General features: G+C 40.8%; 1 protein-coding gene across 1 annotated transcript in view; it reads left to right on the forward strand.

Moving 5' to 3' along the window:
* The window catches only part of ADGRL2 (adhesion G protein-coupled receptor L2), a 709,985-nt gene that overhangs the window by 135,364 nt on the left and 548,981 nt on the right, over positions 1-25,640 (forward strand). Inside the window, exon 3 of the mRNA XM_089515518.1 lies at positions 3,224-3,284. The gene's annotated coding sequence lies outside the window, so the exon portion shown is untranslated. The remainder of the gene's footprint in view (positions 1-3,223; positions 3,285-25,640) is intronic.

The raw sequence follows: 25,640 nt of genomic DNA on the forward strand, positions 1-25,640 counted from the left end.
GGGCCTGAAGAGCCCTCCCCTCCCTCCTTCCAACTGTCATCTTCTGACCTGGGAAAGAGTGAAAGGACAGGCCCAACACCATCGGGCCTGAAGAGGAAGAGCCCTCCCCTCCCTCCTTCCAACTGTCATCTTCTGGCCTGGGAAGGAGTGAAAGGACAGGCCCAATACCATCGGGCCTGAAGAGCCCTCCCCTCCCTCCTTCCAACTGTCATCTTCTGACCTGGGAAAGAGTGAAAGGACAGGCCCAACACCATCGGGCCTGAAGAGGAAGAGCCCTCCCCTCCCTCCTTCCAACTGTCATCTTCTGGCCTGGGAAGGAGTGAAAGGACAGGCCCAATGCCATCGGGCCTGAAGAGCCCTCCCCTCCCTCCTTCCAACTGTCATCTTCTGACCTGGGAAAGAGTGAAAGGACAGGCCCAACACCATCGGGCCTGAAGAGCCCTCCCCTCCCTCCTTCCAACTGTCATCTTCTGACCTGGGAAAGAGTGAAAGGACAGGCCCAACACCATCGGGCCTGAAGAGGAAGAGCCCTCCCCTCCCTCCTTCCAACTGTCATCTTCTGGCCTGGGAAGGAGTGAAAGGACAGGCCCAATGCCATCGGGCCTGAAGAGCCCTCCCCTCCCTCCTTCCAACTGTCATCTTCTGACCTGGGAAAGAGTGAAAGGACAGGCCCAACACCATCGGGCCTGAAGAGGAAGAGCCCTCCCCTCCCTCCTTCCAACTGTCATCTTCTGGCCTGGGAAGGAGTGAAAGGACAGGCCCAATACCATCGGGCCTGAAGAGCCCTCCCCTCCCTCCTTCCAACTGTCATCTTCTGACCTGGGAAAGAGTGAAAGGACAGGCCCAACACCATCGGGCCTGAAGAGGAAGAGCCCTCCCCTCCCTCCTTCCAACTGTCATCTTCTGGCCTGGGAAGGAGTGAAAGGACAGGCCCAATGCCATCGGGCCTGAAGAGCCCTCCCCTCCCTCCTTCCAACTGTCATCTTCTGACCTGGGAAAGAGTGAAAGGACAGGCCCAACACCATCGGGCCTGAAGAGCCCTCCCCTCCCTCCTTCCAACTGTCATCTTCTGACCTGGGAAAGAGTGAAAGGACAGGCCCAACACCATCGGGCCTGAAGAGGAAGAGCCCTCCCCTCCCTCCTTCCAACTGTCATCTTCTGGCCTGGGAAGGAGTGAAAGGACAGGCCCAATGCCATCGGGCCTGAAGAGGAAGAGCCCTCCCCTCCCTCCTTCCAACTGTCATCTTCTGGCTTTAGAGGGAGTGAAAAGACAGGCCCAATGCCATCTGGCCTGAAGAGGAGGAGCCCTCCCCTCCCTCCTTCCAACTGTCATCTTCTGGTCTGGGAAGGAGTGAAAGGACAGGCCCAATGCCATCGGGCCTGAACAGGAAGAGCCCTCCACTCCCCCGGCCTGGGAAGGAGTGAAAGGACAGGCCCAACGCCATCGGGCCTGAAGAGGAAGCGCTCTCCTGTCATCTTCGGGCCTGGGAAGGAGTGAAAGGACAGGCCCAAAGCCATCGGGCCAGGCCTCGATTAAGAAAAAGAGCCCTCACTCCAGTCCATCTGACTTGGTCCAGGCCTCAGAGGGATAGAAGAATGCTGGATCTGATTCCCCCCCCCCCCCACCATTCTCTTCTCCTTTTGTGTCGTGTCTTTTTAGATTGTAAGCCTGAGGGCAGGGAACCGTCTATTATTCCCCTCTGTTGTAAGCTGCCTGGATTCTCAGTGATTGGGCGGCATATAAATAAATCCTATATTATTATTATTATTATTATTGTTATTGTTATTGTTATTGTTATTATTATCTGCACTGCTGAAATAATGCAGTTTGACATCATTTCAACAGACATGGCTCAATTCTATGAAATTGTGAGATTTATAGTTTTGTGAGATATTTAGCCTTCTCTGTCAGAGAGCTCTAGGGCCACAAGAAATAACAAATCCATAATTCCCTAGCTGTGACAGTTAAAGTGACATCAAACTTCATTATATCTACAGTACAGATACAGCCGTAAATTCCTAAACGGCTGTCATGCTGGGTATCTAAGGAACCACCAATCTGTTTGCGAAGATCAGAAAAGTCTGTCCTAAAGATCCCAAACTAAAGATTACCTGTGAGTCCCTTTGTTGTGGGACAGCACTGTCTTTTGTGTTGCTCCCATATTGAGTAATACACTGCCATGCAATTGTAATTAGTTTTCACTCTCACTGCTTTCAGAAAGTGTGTGAAGATGCATCTTTTCAGTTTGGCCTTTTAGGAGTTTACTTATTGTCATAATTATTTTAATGGTTTTATTGTTTTGCATTGATTTTAGGTATGGTTACTAGCAGTCTTGAGTGATAGTTTTGTTTTTTTAACAGGCAGGTGGTTCAGTGATGAAATAGTAGTAGTTAACAACAACAAAACTTCCACGTATGAAATAAAGCCTTGTTTCCAAAACAAACAAACAAACAAAAACCAAAACACCACACAGTCAGCAGCACAAGACTAAAAAGTAACGTTCCATTTTGGAATGCTTAAAAGTGATGTCCTAGGAATGTTTACCTGAATAGAAATTCAATTTTCTCTGATAAGGATTTTAGAATTGCTGCCTAAGTGCTCACCAAAGTGGAATAATTATAATCATAGTCATACAATAGAAACTATTTATTGTTATATAAAGTGTGAATATTTCTCTCCCTTTCACTACCTTAATATGAATTCCTCCTACAGATGCTAGAGGGGAACTATCAGAATTATGTCAACTTCGGAATATTATCTTTTTAAAAATCCGAGATGTGTTCAGATGGTGATGGTTTTCCAGGGAAATCTAGTGACTGGCTGTTTCCACCCAGTCAGTGTAAACAGGTGCCAATGGCTGGCTCTCCAAGGAAAGGCAGAAGATTGGAAATTGATTACCCAATTAACCTCCTCCTTGCACTGGGAAGCGTAACAGCAGCCTTCCACCTGCTCTCAGACATTTTGCTCCACAGAGATAGTCAGCCAGTCATCCCACCACCTTTCCTTTACATCTACAAAATCCTTCTGTCTCTCCTCAGGGCTGACTATCAAGAAAGAAGTCTTCTCCCATGCCCTTTGCTCAGTCAAATAAATATAGACTCAAGTGTTCACTCTACCAAGGAGTTTAATTGATCCTGACTTGTTTATTTTAAAATGTGCATTTGTTTGCTTGGTAGTTGCAATTACAGTGGATCTAAAGCAAGTATTTCTCCCTTTTTCTAGATGGACAACTTTTTAGGACATTGCATCAACTGGTGTGGAGGATTGTGGTGTTGAAAGCAGGGTAGGTGAACCATACCTTTTGAGTAATATTTGGAAAGCAGGCCCTGAATTCTCACTTGGGTTGCCCTTTTAAAGATTCCATTCACAGTGTATGTGTCAAGTACAGAATAAAAAATCCTAATTCATGATGGTAATTCGTTATGGGAGCAATCCACAATGAGTCTTGCCTTTCTCCTCTTCTGTTGTGGCAAGTTTTCTCTTAAATTTGTGATTAATCATAGTTTGTTGTGACATCTCAATTGTGTTAAATCTTAAATTTTTGAAACAACCCAATGCCACATCATAGGTAACATGGCTTGTTTCAGTGAACCATAGTTGCTTTTGGAGAATCTCAGGCCTGTTCCGCACAGGCCAAAAGTACATGCGCGGCACGTAGTAGGGGTAGAAAGGGGGGTCCTTTCCGGACGCCCCCAACCCTAGTATGTGCCGAGCACGTACAAAATGTTGGTGCCCATTCTACATGGGTGCTGCCATCTTGACGTAGCGGATGCTTAGCGTCTGCATGTTGTGGCACAGTAATGACACCGCAAGTGCCCCATATCCGCCTTGTGGTGTCATTATCACACCACAAAAAAGCCACTTTTTGTGGCTTCTTTTTGCTGTGCAGAGGAGTCGTGCGGTTTGGCCACTGAGGCTCCTCCAGGCAGCAAATGAGGGTGCTTTACAGACCGCCCTTTTGGGCAGTCTGGAAAGTGCCTCAGTTTGATTCATACACCTCCTGATTCTGCCCAAATTGGCCTGATTCCCTTTAGGCTTGATCCAGATCAAAAGCACACCATTAATGTATGTTGTTTAAAAGGATACATATGCTGGTCTGAAATAATGAAGACTCCTGTGACACCTTTATGGCTAATCAATTTATTATAGCATAAGCTTTCTTGGACTATAACCCAGAATCTCTAATTCATGGAGTACACATATCACTCTCTGTTTCCGTTTCAGTATCTGTGTTTTTATAAAAATGTGAAAGATTTTCAGTAGTCTGGTATTCCGTAAAGCTCTCAGACCCTGGCAGGAAACATACCGTCTCAGAAACTTCTATGTGGAGATCCCTTGGAATTAGATTCCATAAGCATTTATACTGTGCAAATATTATAATCTTTGTTTACTATGAAACAATTATGTACAAATTTCAGAAGTGTCAGCTGACTATCATAAATCTTGAAGCTACTAGAGAGGAAGTAGGATGAACAAATGCAAAAGGTCAAGTGTATTGTAATTTCTGAATACCAGCAGAACTTCCTACTGTGGAATATAGTTTCCCTTCCAGTAATTGGTTCTTATATAATAATGTTTTATACTTCTGCATAACTGTCCAGCTTCTACTGCTGACCCACTTTGCTAGTAGTGGCAGTAGTTATTATCTCAAAATTTCATGGACAGGTAGACAATAGAGCTTCAAACCCACAACTTTTCACTTTGGACAGATCCCTCAAGTACCTATTTCCCTAATAAGTATATAGGGGAATGGTGAAGCTTCCATCTTCTTAAGAGAGATATGCCATTAGTCTAATACTCATTTTTAATTGAGATGTTTCTGCATGTTTAACAAGCAGCATGAGTCAATTAACATATTAGAGAATGGATGTGGCCATCAAGTGCTGAACTGCAACCAACTGTTTGGAAAAAAGTGAAAGATTTATGTACCATTTTATCCTAACGAAATACGAAAAAAAATGAGATCTTAGGGGAAGAGGTAGAGCAAATCCTACCAGGAAAATAAAGCTGGTTCTGGCACATTCTGTCAGTGTTCAGACTTGTCAGATAGCTCTCATGTCATTTAGATGCTGTTCAATGCCTATAACTGTGGCAAAAAAAAAAAAGACAGGAAGATAAAGTTTAATTCTAATGTATCAAGGTACAAAATATATTCATCCTCGGAAGACATGGTGGTTGTCCAGGGTCTCCAGAGAGTTCAGTTTTGTGCTGAAGATTAAACTGGCAGATCCATCTCATAATTTGTGTTCACAACTCATAAACCTTTTCTTAAATTGAACCAGTTTTTATATGTAATGCATTTAAAAACACATATATACAATACTCTGATTTTCTCTCCATCATATTTGCGCTCTCTTTCAATGAGCTCAGACAGTACCCTTGGCGCTCTCCCTTTCTCCTCAAGATTCTTGTAAGATATCTTTGGGATGAAGGAGAGAGTGATTGGCTCAAGATTACTTAGTGAGTTTCATGGTTCTGAGGGAGCTAAACCCTGGATCTCCCAAATCCCAGTCCAACACTCTAGCTAGTGCATAGTCAGCCAGGTTTATTGTATTGCTATATTATCTTCCTCTGGTAGAACTAAGAAGTGAAGAGTGATGTATATTTTTTTATATTTATAAAAAGATTATTCATGTTTTAAAACTATAAAATGTAAATTTAAATAAAAGTAATACTTAAGAGTCAAGCATAGTATGAAAATGTGTATACCCTCTCCAATCCCCTGCATAAGGCAGTGGTTTACTGAGATGTATATGCATCAATGAATAGCAGCTGCTATAGTTTATATTTCAGAGGAAGGAAATGGCAAAACCACCTCTGAGTATTCCTTGCCTAAGAAGACCCTAAGTCAACAGGAAACTTGAAGGCATGTACACACACACGTGCACACACACCTGTGCTACAAACTAGCTTGGGTGTGAAACCTCATTCACTGTTCAGTTTTTCCATCTTCCCAGACCTTTTGAATATCTATTTTTTTCCTTTGTCTGTTCTTGTGGTCTGTGGAGAGCCACTGTCATTTACAATTATGCTTGCTGGTAAAACAAGATACAACAATAAAACCCGATGGTACTGCCACAGAGATAAAACATATGATAAGTTATTATTTTAGTAGATCAGCAGGATGGCCCACTGCAATGAGCTCCTCTCCCACGGCTTTGATTCTGTTCTTTTTCTGGATACTGAGAGACACAACAAAGGAAGGAGAGAAGGATAAGAAAACAAGGTTCTTTATCATATAGCTGGAATTAACTGTGAAACAACAAGCATAATGGGGACTTACCTGAATTACACATCAAGCTCTTTGTGCCACATAGAGCTCCCCAGTCCATATAAACTATTTACGGAATGCTTTGAGAATCCTTGCTGGTATTATATTATTAATTCAGGACCGAACAGTTGTGTGACTCTCAAAGAAATCACCTGTTCCATCACTGAATGTTTCTTAGTGCTAATGCCTAATCCTACACTGGTCTGCTCATTTGCTCAGGCTTTCTTTTTCTTTTTCCTTTCCTTTCCTTTTTGTTTTGTTTTTTGCGGGGTGGGAATACTAAGAGGAATGAAAGGAAACAAGGGCTCCTAGGATCAAAGGATCAGGCTCAGGTTTGCTGCTACTCATTCCTATTCATGCATAATATTAACATCAGTCAGGTTAAGGCATGGCAATGTCTCATAAGTTCTGCAGTTTAATAACTCAAGGCCTTTAGACAAAGGAAGGGTCTACTACACAGGCAGATTCATTACAATAAGCAACATGGTGTTGCAGCTTATTCTTCCCTGTGCCCCTGTAAGATAGGCCCTTCCATTCATATGTAGTAGACAATACTGTCCCATCACCAGTCTTGAAGTAAGATTAAACTGCCAGTCTGGTCACTGTGCATGGAAAAGAGGGGAAATGCCATCTTGTCTTTCACTTGGGGCAGCAAAATGTCTTGGTTCAGCTCTAACACTAAATATAGCAGTTACGAAGAAGAGAACAATTTCATAGATACAGTTTTACTTGTACATGACAAGCTGCATCAGTCAACTTCCCTGTTGTATGCATTCTCTTTTATCACTGGTTATGCACTGACAGATCTGAACAACATATGACTTACCAAATACAGGTCACCAAGCTTCTATTGCTTTTCATCAGGCTCTTGATAAATATCCCCACCCACCCTCACTTGGAACTTGAAAAACAAGCTTGTTTTCTAGAGCCAAACAGACCACACTTACTGGCTAATTAAGGCTGGGTGGGTTGCCATTTTTTGGACCTGACCTTTGGTCTGCCTTTTACACTGTTTGTGTAATTAAAGTATCTGTGTGCCTCAAAAAGCCAACACAATATCTGAAATTGCTGTTTGAAGAGATTTGCATGCATATATGAATTGGCCCATGCTGGTGTCAAGATGTGACTTGTGCAAAACAGCCATCAAACAAAGTACAGTTGACCCTCTGTTTTCATGGGGGATCTGTTCTGGACCCCCCCCCCCCCGCCGCCGCCATGAAAATGGAGTTTCACATATATTCAAGCTTAACTGACTTGAATATAGGCGTGCGACTGCACGCTGCAGGCACATGCCCTATTATTTCCCCTTCTATTCCTCCCTCGTGTATAAGTTAGGGACGCGGGTTCAAAAACTGAGAAAACAGAGGGAGGACTGTACTGTTGGTGAAGCAATAGCATAGATACTATCACTGAACCCTCCCAAGAAGCTTGCCTGCAATGTCTCCTTTGGACACTTACTTGGAAATAAGCTTTTCTGAACATATGGAGGACAGTTCTAATTACACACTGTGGTTGTATGAGTCTTCTTTATTGTTACATGTCTATCAAGTCAATGATTTATTCAAAGGAAGTTTACTAATGCCTTCCCTTAAGGCTGAAGATGTCATCCAGTGGATTTCCATGGTTGAGTAGGGATTCAGATTCTGGTCTCCCAGAGTTTCACTCCAATACATGAACCACCACACCACACTGGCTCTCAAGAGTTTTAATATTTAAGAATGTTTCAGTTATAATGAATGGGAAAAGTCATCTGCCATCCTTCTGCAAGTAGGCAAAATCAATAATAGCCTGCCTCGCAATGTTGAGCTACCATCTTAAAAACAGTTCTGGGGTCCATGAGCTTCATGACCAGTTTTATCCTATCTATCTCCAGTCTAGTTCAGCCCAGCAGCTCTGTTTCCTATGTAGGAAGGCAAAGAGAGGAATAACAGCAACCCACCACGTTCATTTTGCAGAAGAAGAAGAAGAATACACTCTTAATCTTTCTGCAAGGCCTCTAAGGCTATCACTCAGCTGTGTTTTTAAATGGTCACAGCTGGATATTTATGGTTGATTAAGATTTCTGTTGAACAATGGGCTACTTTAATTTTCCTTGGACTTAAATAAATTGGTAAGACAAATTTATCAATGGCTGGAACAGGTGGCTCCCAAACTACATCGTTCCTTTAGCTAAGCAAATTGAGCACTGTGTAGGCAGTGGAGTACAATCAGTGTATTTTTCAAGAAGTAATTCAAGACATCTCAGCAAGAAGCTCTTCAGATGCTTTCCCACATACAGCAGCCGTATCAGCAATGCATGGATTACCAATGTGCAGCATTTCCTTCTGTCCCAAACCTGAGCTATGTTTGCTAATCAGCTAATTTATATTTCTGCTTCTTTTGTTTCCTTCAGTCTTATTGTTAGCCAATAAGCTAACAATAATTTAGAATTTGCAGACATTGGTGTAAAATAATATTGAACGAGATAAAACAATGATCTGATTTAGTCTAAGGGGCTGTACAGATGGGTGGCACCCAGCCACCCCTGTAGTGGCTGGATTGGTGCTGGAGCAACCGCATGCCACGGCACTGATCCGGCCTCCAGAGAGTGCAAGAAGGAGCTGCAAAAAGTGGCTCCTTTTTGTGTTCTCTAAAGGATGTCATAGTCATGGTGGTGCAACTTTGTGATGCCCTTTCAGCACTGCATGACAGGGGATTGGACTGGATGGCCCTTGGGGTCTCTTCCAACTCTATGATTCTATGTGTTATTAGGCTACAGCACATACTGAGATGGATTCTTGATGGAACATTCAGTTACAAAATGAAAAGCAAAACAACACACAGCTGTTATTTAAACCTGTAAGTCCATACAGAATTCTTTCCTTCTTACTCTGTAATGAACAGTCAAACTTACTACCTCTGCTAGTGGCAGCTAAGTGTGGAGAATGGGGACCAAGAAATATAGCATAATGATGTTAGGGCATAATAGCAACTGCACATTATAGTAAGGGCTGGTGCTGTTGGATTCCAGCATTCATCAGCCCAGGCCACCCTGGCCAATATCTAACATGATGAGAGTTGTACTCTAATAACATCATTATTTCCTGGACCCTGTAGTAAGGTGTGGGTCAGTACTAATAAATAATTCCAGAAGCATCCCCTGCAAGGTCCTATTTTGTGATTAATGTGGTAGGAAAATGCCATTGAACAGTAGTAGATCTCCCAACACAACACTAGTTTTTTGTGGATCTTCTCCCACCATCATAGCAGAAAGAGACTGTAGATGGAAAATATAAATACCTCTACTCATGGACTCTCTGGAATTTGCACGAAACAGTGGTGAATAACTATAACAACATAATGAAAGGCATTTCCAGGTTTCAAAAGAAACTTAGCATGTGACAAATAAACCAACAGAGCCGGGTGCAGTATGTGTTTGTAACATCCTGGAGCTTGAGGTTCATGTGAACTGAAATTGCCATCTAACAACCGAACCCCACATGTGAACATGTGAAGATGCTCTCATTAACAAACAGGTTAGCCTCACTACTAAACAGCAACATGTGTGTCTGTCATAGCCCAGTTCCAAATACATACATAATTAGTATCAGTATGAAGAAGCCAGTCTGATGTAGTGGTTTGATTGTTGGACTACAACTCTGGAGATCAGGGTTTGATTCCCTGCTCAGCCATGGAAAACCACTGGGTGACCGTGAATGAGTCACACACTCTCAGCCCCAGAAAACCTTGTGATAGGGTCAGTTTAGGGTCACTGTAAGTCAGAAACAATTTAAAGGCACACAACAACAACTGAGGGGGACCTTATACAAATATCAGTGTGCATGCAGAAGGCTTCTAAACAGAGGTTCATGTCCCTGTGGATAAAGTCCTTTACACATAACAAACCCCTCCCCACCCACACACCATCATTCCCTACCTAGAATCTTGGCTGTATCTGGCTTCAGTCTTAAGTGTGAGTAAATATTTCAAATAAATCATATTTGGAATTACATTCTTCCACATACTACTTTCTAATCTGCCACAGTCAGTGCAAATAATGCATATGCAGCTGATGTAAGGCAGAGGGGTTGTGTTGTATATTTGCAATTACTTATTTTCAACATATTCCATCTCACCAAGAGAGACAAGGTTCCATCTCAGCAAGACACTACAGAAGACAATTACATTTTGCAGCAGCATCCTACAAAAGGCAGTTACATTCCTCACAGAATTTCAGAGGCTGTGAAAGCTGCTTTATTTCATCAGGCCTTTGATTCATTTTAATATACATGCCCTCCAACATTTTATACATGAAAACCAGCACATATTTGGCCAAGCAGCATTAGAGTGTGATCAAGATGACAAAAATTTAAAAATGAGTTAAAAGAGGCTGCAGACATTTTCTTTTGCCTGACTCTACTGGGAAAGGCAAGATTCTACCCTCTCCTCTCCCTGCACTTAGTTAATTGAGTGCAAACAACTTTTGCATTTTGTTTGCAGGATTTGAAGTAAGATGAGGATGAAGGGGGAAACTAAGAGGATGAAAGGTAAACTGGGGCAGATGAGAAAGCGAAACAACAAAATATTAATCAGGCCTTTCCCCACCTAACTGGGATAGTTGGAGGGTTTGATATTATTTAGTGTTGCTTTAAACCCTGGGTAGAAATTGGGAGGCTGTCCAAATGTATTGAATCTCACCATTGGATATGCTGGCTAGGGCTGCTGGAGACTGTAGTCCAAAAACCTCTGGAGGGCTACAGACTTTCCTATTCTGTTTCCTATTCAATTCCTAGCATCTCAAAGCAGAATAAATCCTGCCTGAAACTGTGGAGACTCACAAGTATATTCAGAGGCATTATTGTTGTGTGCTTTCAAATTGTTTCTGACTTATGGTTACCCTAAGACACAACTATCACAAGGTTTTCTTGGCAAGGTATGTTCATAGAGGGTTTGTCATTACCTTCCTTTGGGGCTCAGAAAATATAATTTGCCCAAGATCACCCAGTGGGATTCTGTAGACAAATTGGGATTCGAACCCTGGTCTCCCAGTGTTCGGGTCCAACACTCAAACTATGACACCTGGCTCTGATTCACAGAACTGATCAAGTACAGTCTAAAGTAAACACATTTTCATTGAATTGTTTGTTTGAAAGCTATCAAGATAATCATTTTAGAAGAATCTGTCCTCCCTTGTGGAATGATAGCACAGAAGCTCTATAGACGGTGCTGGTGTCCCAAGCCTTTAGCAGCTGTACGTTCCACTCACCCCACCCCAATAAGAATGAATATAAGCTTTAATAGTCTCTGAATGTACTGGCAAAGTAACATTATTGCTTCATTTATGTAGTGATGCTTCCAAAACATTTGCACTTAAAAGGCACAATAAAGAGGTGTCAGAACAATCACAAGGCTGCACAATTTTTAAACAGCAGCAAAGACATTTTGTACTCTACAAGACAAGCTGCTGGCAAGAGGTCTGTGTTTTATCACCATCTATGCTGATTCTCATTACTTTATTTATACTGATTGCTCATTTGCCTTCAAAGCCTTTAGGGAATAAAACAGGGAGAGGTGTATATTTAATCAGAATGCTGATATCTACTGAAACCTCCATAGATGTGCCAAAGCAGATCCTGGGCTTTTAAATGACTACAAGTGCATCTACACTGTAGATATAATACAGTTTGACACCGCTTTAATGGTGTAACTCCATCCTATGAAATCCTGGGATTTATGGTTTTACAAGGTTTTTAGCCTTCTCTGCCAACAAGTGCTGGTGCCTCACAAAGCTACAGATTGCAGGATCCTACAGGATGGAACCATGGCAGTTAGTCATGCCATACTGCATTATTTCAACAGTGTAGATACATCTGAGAAAGAGACAAATATGAATGGTATCCACTTGGAAACATAGAGCATTCCTTTCCCATTCTTTAAAGAGTTTCAGAGCAGAAAAGGAGCCAACAAACATGATTTCTCCTATGTTGTTGCCACAGTTGCCTCACACCTTTCCCAACTAACTTAAAAAGAAAAATGACTACAGCCCATTTTCCTAGTAAATGGAGCTGAGATTTCTGGAGCACTCATATGTGACATTTGAGAAAGCACATACTTCTTAGCCATTTACATCACACAGCATAGCTAGCTTGTGGTTTTGTTTTTATTTTTGTTGAAGACTGGAGGTGTATCCAGGATCAAAGGTAGAAAGCAGCCTACATTTTGGTAGCCTACAACTAATGTAAAGGGTACAGCACAGTAGCCAAACTGTGCATGAAAACCTTTCAGAGCTATTTTGTGTTTAGTTTTTTGTGGGGGTTTTGGGCTATGTGGCCATGTTCTAGAAGAGTTTTCTTCCTGATGTTTCACCAGCATCTGTGGCTGGCATCTTCAGAGAAGATGGAGATGCCAGCCACAGATGCTGATGAAACATCAGGAAGAAAACTCTTCTAGAACATGGCCACATAGCCCGAAAACCCCATAAAAAAATATGAATGCCGGCCATGAAAGCCTTCAATTCCAATTTTTGTGTTTCTTTGCTTGTTGTAATCATAGTGTGAGCAGTGAAGAGTCCTCTGCCAACCAGTCTTGCTGTGAACATCACAAGCAATCCCCCTCACAATGACTAAATTCTGAGCAAGAAAATCTGGAGAGTCATAATAGCACCACAACAGTTGTGTTACCTCAGAACAAACACCTAGCTACTTCATAATTCTGTTGACAAAGAAGCCAACTACTTGCCCACAGGAAGCTAACAAGCAATCTTACAATTCATTGGTATGTGTGTATGTAGCTTCAAGTTGCCTGTTGAGACTTAGAGTGACCACATGAATTTCATAGGTGGTTTTACAAGTTCCTTCCTCCAAAATACAGCCTACCGTCTACAGCACCTGATATTCATTGGCAGTCTCTCATCTAAGTACAGTCCGCCCTCCCCATACACAAGGGATCCATTCCGGATCCCCTGCGTATGGGGAAAAGAGTGTATGCTCATGCCCCACTGAAAATAATGGGGCATGCGGTGCTAACTGGGGCATGCTGGCTGCAGAATTCTTATGAATTCTGTATGAATTGTATGAAACCTGTTCATACAAAAAAGCAATGTTACCTGGATACAAGGAGCACATTGGTGCAACAGAATCCTCCTGATCCCCATCTGTGATATAGAAAAGTATACTCCTTTTGGTGCTGGGGGGAATATATAGCCAACTAAATAGGAACCACTGATAGTCCAATTGTAAAATATTTTCTCCCAACATCGTTTAGTGTTGTCCATGCTGGCATACCTCCCTTTTTTTCCTGCATGGTGAATTCCAAAGTTGGTGTGCAAAAAGTGATTCTTTTCACCTGTTTTGAATCTCCCATCATTCAGCTCTGCTTCCACAACATAACACTTGTCTGTATGCTGCCTACTCATTCAGAAAGTAAAAGTGCAGAGGCCATGTGCAGCAGCTGTATAGTGTGGATGGCAATGACTGGTTTAGAAAGCCACAATTGTAATAGTTGGCCTTCAGACTGTTATAGTTTCGAAGTCAGAAAAGCAAAATGTTAGGTTGACAGGCACTGCTATGGCATACCAAAGCACAACATACCGACCCAGCCCATATGATTTTAGATAATAATGATGACCTCTCTCTTGTTCCATATAGTATATCTCATCAACTCTGGCTTTATCCTAACAGTTCACAGAATGTGAAAATGGAAAACCCAAAGCTTCTGCCTATCTGGAAAAATCAACTGTAAGCTACTGATTATCGAAGAATACTTGCCTTGCAGTTAGCGTCCTGTTAAAAAAGAACAATAGGCTGTGATTGTGAGGATGATTATCTGTGAGTGTTGTTACTTAGCAGCTGCAAATGTGAAAGCCGGTATGTCTAGGAGAAACAGTATTTAGGACTGTTGTACCACAATGAGCTGTGAAACCCCAAGTGTCCTGATGCTGATGAATGCAGAATTAAATGATTTTGAAATGGGAAATGTAATGGTATAGCTGTTGCCTTTTTTTCTTTAAGAAAAACAGGGACATTGTGTTTGTGCATAGCTGAGAGCTACAGTTTAACAGCTTGTAGAGAAAGAAAGATACATGGGAATAAACATTCAGTATTTCCAAGAGATACAGAGGCTATGTTCTCAGACATTAATAGCTTGGATTTACCAGCCCAAAATCAAGCCATGTGTCCAACCACAGTCCAACCTCACTTGCTCCTGATTCCATATCCAGTTTTTTTTTAGGCAATGAGTAAACCACAAATAAAAATTTGGGCCAGGAAAAAAAAAGCTTGATGTTTTCAGATTTTTTACCACAGATGTTATCACACTGAAGCCTGAAAGTGCTTACTTTCTCCAAACCATGTCCAGTATTTTTTATCACTTTGGGAATTTTGATCATTGGTCAATTCTTGTTTCATTTTGATACTTAATTGTTATTTTGTGGGGTTCCTGAAAACCTAAAATGCCAAGAAACTACCAATAATGTTTCACAGATTCAAATAGAATAATGGAAAGTGTGCATTCTTGCCACACTTCTGTGTTCTGTTATTACATGGTGTACAATACAGCTACCATATGCTACATTAGTTTTTGTGAATGGTTTAAATTATTTATTATTACTAATAGTCAGAATCATGTTGGGCAGTTACAAATGAGTAACCTAGAGTTATGCACACATGACTGCTATGTATTCATGATCCTAGTTTAGGGGATACATAGGGACTGTGAAAGTCTCTCAATCTCCACTTACCAGGAAGCAGTCATTGCAGTTGATGTGGCCAAGTAACTGGAGTAGTGGGGATTGGGACAGGAGTTAATATATAGCACCATAACTAAAGTAATTCACAACTGTAAATCCCAAACAGGATCCCAGCCAACAACAACAAGAATAAGAAAATAGCACAATCAGTGTACAATATGTAGTTGTTCCACATTTATATGTGATCCTAAGTTACAGGATGAGTTACCTTGTGCCCAGCAGACGCTTTGAACAACATTTCTGCTTCAGATCAGCTGTATGGCCAGTGATCATGTGTCTGGGGATGCTGGGTATCATGCTCCAGCACATCTAGAAGGTACTGCCTTGAGGAAGGTTGGAACAGGACATGGACACCTAAGGGTTAGTTCAAATGCTTCAAAGAAAGGGTATGTTCTGGGGAAGACTTAACAGATAAGAGGGCAAGATAGACTAGAAAAGCTCATGCATTAGCTTATTAACAGTCCTAATATTCCTCCAGCATTTGGAATGTACTAGAATATTCAAAAATTTTGAAGAATGATTTAAAAAAACATGTTATTTGAGTATCAAGAAACCTTGATAAACAGACTGACAAGAATCTTTGCAGTTCAGGACTTATTCTGAGAAAAAGATGCATGTCATTGTTTCATGAAGAAAATATTATTTTCTTACTCTGAAAAAGTGCAGTTTCCTGAGTAGAAAATATTATTTTCAATGTTAAACAATCACTGTCAAATTTTGCATAGAATAAACATAAAATTGTGATGTTTATAGTCTTAGAGAACTAGATGGTTCTTAAAGAATTTCTCACAGTGGGCAAAAGAATTACAGAAATTGTTTTTTGCTTCCTTTGAGAAGAAAATTAGTAAAGAAGCACATTCCTTTTCTGTGCTTGCATTTGTCTGTATCTCCATTGTTCATTGCTTTATCCAAGAATTTGGAATTTTAGTTACATTCAGAGAAACATGACTAAAAGAATATGTGAGAGCAAAGGTTAACTCATAATAGAAGCAACACTATTTTCTGATCTATTTTCAGAATGAGGCTATAAAAATCATCCCATAGATGTGCAATTTTATGGCATGATTGTACAGTGATGTGTGATCAATATATATGAGATTTTAAAAAGTAACATAAGCACACATTCACACAGGTTTCTTCTCCAAGGTTTATAGCACAAAAACCCTTGAGGAGCATTAACAGAAGATGGATATGAGCCACAAGAATAACAAGGGAGCAAAAATGAGTCAACCACAGATAATGGACTTAGCCTTTATTGCAACTGGAAACTGGAGACCTACAGAAGTTGTTCATAGTTCAGTTTCAAATGCAGGTGGCATCATCCAAAAGTTACATTGTTTACAAAGGGGAATATACTCGGAGGATCTATCAGACTTTTGGGAGTACATCCTTGTTCTTTAAAACAACAATGGCAAGGTGTTATTATAGGAGGCAGAACATGGCATAAATGTCACTAATGTTAAAGAATTGTTTCAAGTGGGAAAACCTAAATGGGCTTGCTGCACCATGCACTCCTTTCATTTAGGAGAGGGAGAAACCTGACTTTGAAGGCATCTGAATCAATTCCCAGTTCAAATTAAATTTGCAATATACAGTAAAGCTCCAGTATGTCACTCCCTTTACAACAAGCCCTTAAAAGTCCAAACAAATGTTTCATTTAGAAAAAGCTGAAGAAAGATTTTGAACTGCAGAACATGTCCCTTGCTTTTATCGGCCATTAAAGTCAAGTTACAGTTCTTTTACCTTAATAATGTGTGCCCTGGAGATGGCTCTGACAAGAAAAGTAATCATGGAATAGTGTCACCATAACTGGGCAGTCAAAATCATGCTGTCTCTTCCTGTTTAGGAATGTGCTAGTACTGGTCTGAAGTAGCTCACCAAAGCACTGCTGTGTTTTCCAGCAGGGTATCTACTATATGTCAGCTACTCCCAAGCAATCAGCCATGGGGCTAGAGGTACACCATGTGTGAGGCTAGTGCAGCAGCTGAGCTAGTGAAAAGGGCCATCATGTCACTTTCTCACGTGCCCAGCAATTGTGCAAGACCTGAAACAGCTGCCTGGAGCTGTATCATCACCCCTCAAACAGTGAGCACTGCCTTTCATTTAGGATCCAGCTCAGCTGTTCCCAGGAGCAGTCAGATCAGAACCCAGATGGTTGTCAGAAGCCTAGCACCACCAGCCATGGTCTGGAACACCGACACTGGGTGAAAACAAGCACACAGAACCCACTGTTTACACATGCTCTTCAGTAGCAAGAGGTTTCATTTCAGGGAGCCACTCCCACAGCATTATGTTAGTAACATACACTAATTGAGGACACCATGGCTTTGGCCTGTTACAGACTGCCAAAATAAAGCTGCTTCGGGTCTCTTTGGAGGTATGCTGTTTAAATGATGCATGCATCCTAAGAATCCGGAAGCTGCACCAAAGCTGCACTCCAGTGCTTAGGAATGGAGTGTGGCTTTGGTGCGACCTCCGGACTCTTAGGACCCATGCATCATTTAAATAACATACCTCCAAAGAGACCCGAAGCAGCTTTATTTTGGCAGTCTGTAACAGGCCACTATGCCAGAAATTCAAAGGACAGGAGCACAACCGTGGCATTTCCTAAACTGTTATTGTTATTTTCAGATATACAGTCACCTCTCTATTTGCACGGCGTTGGAATTTGCACCCTCGCTTATGCACAAGCAGCAACTAGAGGGGGGACATAATGGGGCATGTGCCCATGGTGTGTGCCTGCACACACCCGGGGGCATGCACTGCCATTCAAGGCTATGGGGCTTGCATATTGGTGAGTTTCCATTTTTACAGCAGGGGGGGTCCAAAACGGTTCCCCCGTGAAAATGAAGGGCTGACTGTACAGCTCAGTTTAATTTTCCCTCCTGAACGATGTATTGGCTCTACAGCTTCCATGATGACTAGCACAACAGTAGGATGCCAGGTTGGCAAAGGATGCATTAGACAAATAGTTCCCTTTGGGTGTGAGATGCCTCCAAAGACACTAGCTTCTATCTCTGACACCCGTTTCAGGTGCCTTTTACTATTTCCCAGTTACTGATGATAAGATTAAACCTTTTAATCTTAATATGTAGTTCAGGCTGCGTCTTCCTTATCCAAAATGGTTATGAGCAGAGATGTTTTAGATTTTCAGGGAGGGAGGGATTTTGGAATACCTGTATTTTCGTCTAGATACATAATGAGATATTTTGGAGATGGGATACAAAATTCATTTATATTTCATATACATTTTATATACATTCCACTGAAGGCAATATTATACAGTTAGCCATCCATATCCACGGATTCCTTATCCACTGATTCAAATATCTTGAAAATAATATATATATATACATATATATATATATATACATATATCTATATCTATATCTATATCAATAAGCAACCCTTGATTTTGCCATTGTATATAAAGGACACAATTTTAGACTGGCATTGTATTTAATGGGATGAGTATCCATGGATTTTAGTAACCATGGGGGGTCCCGGAACCAAACACCAGTGGGTTCCAAAAGCCCGCTGTACAATATTTTTAAATAATTTTGTTCAAGAAACAACATTTGTGCACATTGAAGCATCAGAAAGCAAGGTTATGACTATCTCAGCCACGCATGAAAAAAGTTTGGGATTTTGGAAGATAAGGGAGAGTCAACCTGCAACCCTATAGTGGATGTGTATGCAATTTGTTGTAAGTTGCTTTAGACTATGAGAAAGGGTTAGCTGATGAATAATAAACAAATGCCCTCTCAACATGCACAAGCATTGAGATAAGGGAAAGGATACAGTTCATAGGCAGAGCACATGATTTGCATGGAGAAGATCCCAGGTTTGGTAACTGGCATCTCAAGCTTTTTAAAAACAGCCATAGAGGATAGGGTCACAGAAGATGTGAAAGAACTTTGGCTCATGGCTAATCTACACCTAAGTATATTCTGCAAATTGCTGCAGATTTTTGCACATTCCCATTGACAGTTAATTGTCTTCACTTCACTTTGCAAATTCACACCTATTCAACCTGCCTCTGCCAAAAATGCAAATTGCATGTGGCTGGATTGCATTCTATTTGACTGGGAAAAAAGAACATTTTAATCATGTAGAAAGCCCTCACACTCTGTAGGGCTCAGATTGAGCCCTACAGCACTAAACCTACCTGAAAGTTTAGACCCAGAGAAAATAATTTGATGCAGTATAATGAAGATTCTTAAATGAGGGTGGGAGGAGATGTGTGTTAAGGGGGGAGGGGGAGCCATTTCCAAGAAATGATCCTGTTACAGATCATTTTTACTTAAAAGAGGTACACATGGGCTGGAACATTGCAGTGCGCTAGTTCTATTCTCTGCTCTCACTTGAGACTAGTAGCCAGACATGTATATCTGTTCTTTCACAATGCAGTTTACTAATAAATAAATAAGTGCAATTTTTCATAGAAGAAAAGCAACTGAAAGCATTTTATCAAGCCCAGCCCTGATTCCCTTCCCCCACTTCCCACCCACCCTTCTAATGCACACAAAAATCTTTGTGCTTGGTTTGGCTAGTGTCATCATCTCATTAAAACGTTGCCATGCAAATGTATCGTAAGTGTTGCCTGAAGATTTCTGTCTCATGCAAAATTTAGCTTAAATTCTTCTGGCATCAAATACTTTCTTACGCACAAACCTTCTGTTTGATTTGCTGACATTCCTTCTTAGTCGGCTCTCATGGTGATTCATTATCTCGTGATATAGATTTCCAAGTATCATCTTTGCATTGATTTTTATATCTTTAATAACCTCTCCACTGAAGATGGCTCCACTTGGTGTCATTGATCGCATCAAAAATTCAAGGCTTACAGAAATACTAGAGGGCTAATTGGTAGCAGAACATTTCAGACTTAATCTTAATGCAGTCTTAATCTTTAGCACTAAACCTACCTGAAAGTTTACTTGTTGGGGCTAAAGGGAAGATTTGAATATGCAGCTCATAATTACCTAATGTGAGACACACAAAACACACAGAAAACCTAGTGAGTTAGATCTGGTATCCTTAAAATCAAGTGTCTTTTGGGCATCATACTTTAAACCTTGGATTAGCTATGTCTCTAAGCCCTAAATCATTTGACTCCCTAGAACCGTAAATGAATATACATCTGCTGACAGGCAAAAAGACAGTCTGGCTAAGTGTCCATTTGGAAGGTTAAATTTGCTCATATGGATTAAGACACCACTAATCTACTTTTGATTTTAAGCAGGTATGAACCACAGGTATACAGACAAAGAAACTCTATTCTGTGTTCTCCCCTCCCTCTGGATGCCTTCTCAGATTTAACCCTGGTGGTGGAAAAGGGTCAATTGGGGTTGCTGGAGACTTTGTGAAGAACATTGGCATAGGCTCTAGCTATTTGTCATCTCCATGCCCCCCATAATGCTTCTGGGCCCCAAACTCAATCCAGTTGCTGAAATCTGTGCTGCTTGCCACCCACAACCATTCTCCACCATTCTGGATTTTTATTTCAGCACTACCAAGGATTTGCACCACAAAACCCAGTCATAAGAGCTCCACTGGGTTTAAAAATAGTGCTGTTGACCAGAACAAGGCTTTTGGGCCCAAACAGTCCAAAATAAAACTGCTTTGGGTCACTTTGGAGGTATGCTGTTTAAATGACGTGTGCATCCTAAGAGGCTGGAGCACAGCTTTGGTGCAGCTTCTGGCCTCTTAAGGTGCATGTGTCATTTAAACAGCATACCTTCAAAGTGACCTTTATTTTGGTCTGTCTCTTCAGGCATTACAATAAGGCATTGATCATATTATCTGTCTTGGGGTACAGTATTAATGCAGTTTGGTGCCACTCTTAACTGCCATGTCTTGATCCTGTGGAATACTAGGATTTGCAATTCAAGGCCCATGTGCCGCATGACAGAGTGAGCTCCCATCACTTGTCACAGCTTCTGCCAACCTAGCAGTTCAAAAGCATACAAATGCAAGTAGATAAACAGGTACCCCTTCAGTGGGAAGGTAACAGCGTTCGGTGCAGCCATGCTAGCTACACAACCACCGGAGTCATCTTCAGACAGTGCTGGCGCTTCGGTTTAATTCTGGAGATGGGCACCACCCCCTTGAGCCAGTTACAACTAGACATTCACGTCAAAGGAAAATCTTTACCTTTAAACATTTATTACAGTCATGGACCAGCATAAGAACAGCAAAATACAGCATACAAAATACAATCAAAAACTCATAAAAGAAGTAAAATGCATATAAATATACCTTTAAAAAACAGATACAAAAAAAATTATCTGTCAGACGATAGAGCCCAGCTAGTCCTGATAAAGCCCAACAAGTAATTCAATTCTTAATCTGTGGTACATGTAATCACTTATTGGATTTCAATTGCTGCTGCTGCAAAAAAAAAAAAAATTAGCTACTTTATACAGTATAGTAGGATTTGTTTCAGAAAGCAGCAAAGAAACAAGAGACATCAGGAATAAACTCTTATAGAACATGTCCACCTAGCCCGAAAAACCCACAAAAAACTATAAACAAGAGACTGTTCTGAAAGTTTGTGGAATATAGAAAAATAAGATCAGTATGTAGGTCTCTATACTATAGAGACCTATGTACTGATCTTATTTTTCCAATGTCTATACTATATTGAATATGTTCCACTGATTCTCTTTGACCAGAATCAGAAAGATATGGCATATTCTTATAGCATCCTTCAAGGACAGCTGAAGGAAGAATATGATTTGTAGTTGTGTGAGCTATTAAGCCTTCTCTGTCAGAGAGCTGTGATGCCACAACAAACTTACAAATTCCTGAATTCCATAGCATTGAGACACAACAGTTAAAATGGTGTTGACATGTATTAATTCTGCAGTGTGGCAGCAGCATTAGTGGTTCTTCTAAGAAAAATTACTTGCTGTAAAAGTCTGAATCTTTTCCTAAATAAAAAGGAAATGAGACCTTTTAAAAAGAAAATCCAAATGGAACATTCAAGGTGGGCTTGTGGAAAGCACTCTGTTGGAAACTAGAGACATCCCACAATATGTCTGGATCAGGTGAGCATGATGTGTTCAGCTCTTCAAAAAAGTAAAAGATTTATACTGAGGTGTGGTAGCATCTGGAGAGGATTTAGGTGAGTGTACATCTGCACCTGGACATCAGATGTAAGCAAAGTGAAAACCCTTTCAGTCTGCCCACAGCAATTGCCTAAGAGGAGTCTCTAAATGGGGCTGCCAGATCAAACATTTTCCAGATGTCTCCTGCGTTGTCTGTTTTGCTACACTTTTTTTAAAAAAAGTATTTAGCTTTTCCTTTAGTTTGATAATTTATTATATACACAAAGCTGTGGAGGACAAGGGTGACAAAGCAAAGAAGAATTAAGTCAAGCAGCAAGCTGTAGTCAGAGAGGCAAACTCTGATTATTACATTTTGTGTTAATGGGAGGTATATTGTTGATTTTCCATTTTCTCATCTTCAGAACATTTGTATGGCTGCATTTGTATCTATATCAGGAACATCAGTCTTTTAACTGAAGAGTGCTGAAATGGAAGACATTGTTGAGTACAATATGTATACCACAGCTTTCAAAAAAGAATTCTTAGGTAGTGTGCCAGCTATTATTTTAATCGCCAGATTATGCTGCTGCTGCTAGTGTTCCTGCCTACAGCTTGCATCACCTGCCAAACTGCCATCTTCAGTGTGAGTGTGAATTTCAATTCAGTTCATGTTTGATAAGAATACCTCAAAATCCACAAACGTTTTCATATGCAGGATGGGATGAATTTGTTATTAACAAGATTCAAATGTGGGAATAATCAACACTACAGAACAGTCCATTAATCTCTAGAGTCCTCAGTTCTGAATTTCTAAAAGTATGAGTTTGAATCCCTGAGCCTTTCACAACTTTTGCAACAACAGGGGAAAATCATTTATTATCAGTTGGGACCACCTAGAACAAGTAGTTTCATTTTCAGTCCAGTCCAAACCAATTCAATTTTTGCTCCAGAAAACAGTGACAGAGGGAGGATGAAAGAAGCTGGGTATGCAATTTACTCACTAGACATTCAGAGTTCAAAATGCTGTGATCAGTCATAGATTTCTTTTGTGTCTTTGCTCACTATTGGCCCTGAAGAACTGCAAGGACATGCCTTCTTTTCTAAAGGGACAGTGTTCCAAATATCTTACTGTTTTAGTATACTGGTTCTGTGCTGTTCCTTCTGATCAAAAGGAATATCCCTTAAATTATACAACCACAAATTCTCTCCCCCCCCCCCACACACACACACAAAAGGGTTTTTTGTCTGTGATGTGTCTTAGAATAAAAAGGGTGCTGTCCTTAGGTGGGAATAAAATATTTCTGTTTGTGCTGGGAATTGCCTCTGTTTATCATCTACTTGTTTAAAAAAGAAAAATTCTGAGAAGTTTTGAAACAGATAGCGCAACCAAAAGTAAAATTTCCTCTGTCTCCCCCTGCCCAGAGCATTTAACATGTTTCAGAGTTATCAGCCACTTTTCTTGCATGTTGGTGTAATTCATTTGGACTGGAAAATGTTGGCACAAGTTATGGGCACTATTTTCTCCCATTCATACAAAAGCTAGAGCTTTGTTTATTCTGTGATGCTAAGTAACTGTTCAATGAATGACAGATGACAAGGACAAATCTATGTGTCTTATATGACAAGGCAAGGCAAGCCTGAAACTCTTGCCAACTACTTCTGATAATTCCTTTACACAGATTTGCCAAGAGATCAGTAGGATTGAAACTCTGAGGATAGATGCTGGCTTATTTACATGATTTTCCTTCGAGATGTTGCATTACATTCTGCAAGGCACAGCCTGGTTATTCTGTATGTTGGTGTGTGTGAAAACAGATTGTGGGAATATGTGATGCATGCCTTTTTGGGCAGACAGTCCTGTGGATGCCAGATTTCTAGAAGTGGCTCTATGAATGTACAAATCTGTTGACAAATTTAACTGGAAATCAGGTTTCAGGTTTCCTGATCCTTGTCCCAGAAATCTAGCACCTTGCTAATGAGGAAATGTAGTCTGCATATGCTCAGCCCTATCTTTATTTATTTAACCCAAAGGCAGGATTTTAAAAAGTTATCTTCTTTGGCTGACAGCTCCCAGAATCCCCCAGCTAGCATAGCCAATATTCATACTGCCTGGGGGATTCTGTGAGCTACAGTCCAAAGAATAATTTTTCCAAGCTCTGCCTTGGGGCAGGGGGAAAAAAAGAGAATAGTGGAATATAAACTATGCAAAATGGTTTCTGAGCACAACCATAGGCAGCAGAATCACCTCCTATCTGTTTTACACATTGTACAGATCAAAGAAGTTTTGACAATATTTGAAAGAAAATGTGTAGCAAGCAACAGATTGTACAAGTCTCTCATGAAGTGTGCAATATTCATAATGCAAAAAATGTATATATTGATTGAAAAATACATGCAAGGGATGAACATCCCCCCCCCAAGACTTTACAAGACTGCTTTCAAATTCCTAATGAAGTTTTCTCCCGATACAGGCAGTTCTTTAACAAGTACAAGTACACTGGAAATGTGGGTGAAAACAGCGGTGCTACGCACAACACAGAGAGACACATCCTTTCCCTTTGCTACCCTCTCCTTTGTAGTGCTGAATACAGAAAAGAATCAAGAAATCTGGGCAGTCTATCACTTTGCCACGGTTCATTTTAGCTAATCCAGACATCTAGCACAGCAGGGGGAAAACTGCTGTATCTAGTGAAACAAGAGCATGAATAATTAAAACTCTGTTATTAATGAACTTCCAGTCGTTATGTAAATGAAACTGATTTCAAGTCTAATTTGTCAGCCTGAATTCTTTTTCTGTTCTTCCTTTGTCTGGGACAAGAACTCATCATAATGGACTTGATAATAAAACACTGGCAGACATGCTGTGTGCAATGCCCATGTACGTTAGAGCTTTTAGCGTCCTTAATTGATACAGTTCCTGCAGGAGAAGTCTATAAGGCTTGTGTGTGTGTGTGTGTGTGTGTGTGTCTTTACAATATCTTACAAGCAGCTCTTTCTTTTCAATAGGACCAGCTTTTTTGTGTTTTTCCCACATTAGCATATACCTTAACATGAGAGGAGGTGGCTCGTAATTGTTATTTAGTAAGCCATGCCTTTAGGACATTCTTTGTGGTGCTTACTGAAAAGTATGAGTTCAAGAATTTTCACTGTAACATGAGTGTACAGCTAAGTCGCACAGGAACAACCCAAAAGAAGGTATGTGAATGTTCTAAAAACCAGCTTAGAAAATGTTTGAATACTTATTCTTGGGCCAAATTCGCATCTCATGGGAAACACGATAGCTCCTTCTAATTCCCAGCTGTGATGGCTTCCTGCCCCTGGCTAGTCAGTCATACATATTGTCTGCTTTCCGCTCTGAAATTTTGCTGAATGCTTTAAAAATGGCTTTTAAAAATATTGTTATTTTTTAAATACGGTGCTGTAAATAACGCTCTGTTTGGCAATGGTATCACATGGCCAGCAGAGAAATTAACAAATAAAATTTCAGAAACTGGCCCTGCTGTGTACTTTACAATAGTTCAAACTGCACATTTGGTAGGCATAGATTTTAAGTGATGTCGTTCCTTTTGCATTACTTCCATCAGTTCAACA

The sequence above is a fragment of the Sceloporus occidentalis genome, unplaced genomic scaffold (assembly GCF_023333645.1).
Source record: "Sceloporus occidentalis isolate IW3139 unplaced genomic scaffold, rSceOcc1.0.p SCAF_3, whole genome shotgun sequence".
Taxonomy (NCBI): domain Eukaryota; kingdom Metazoa; phylum Chordata; class Lepidosauria; order Squamata; family Phrynosomatidae; genus Sceloporus; species Sceloporus occidentalis.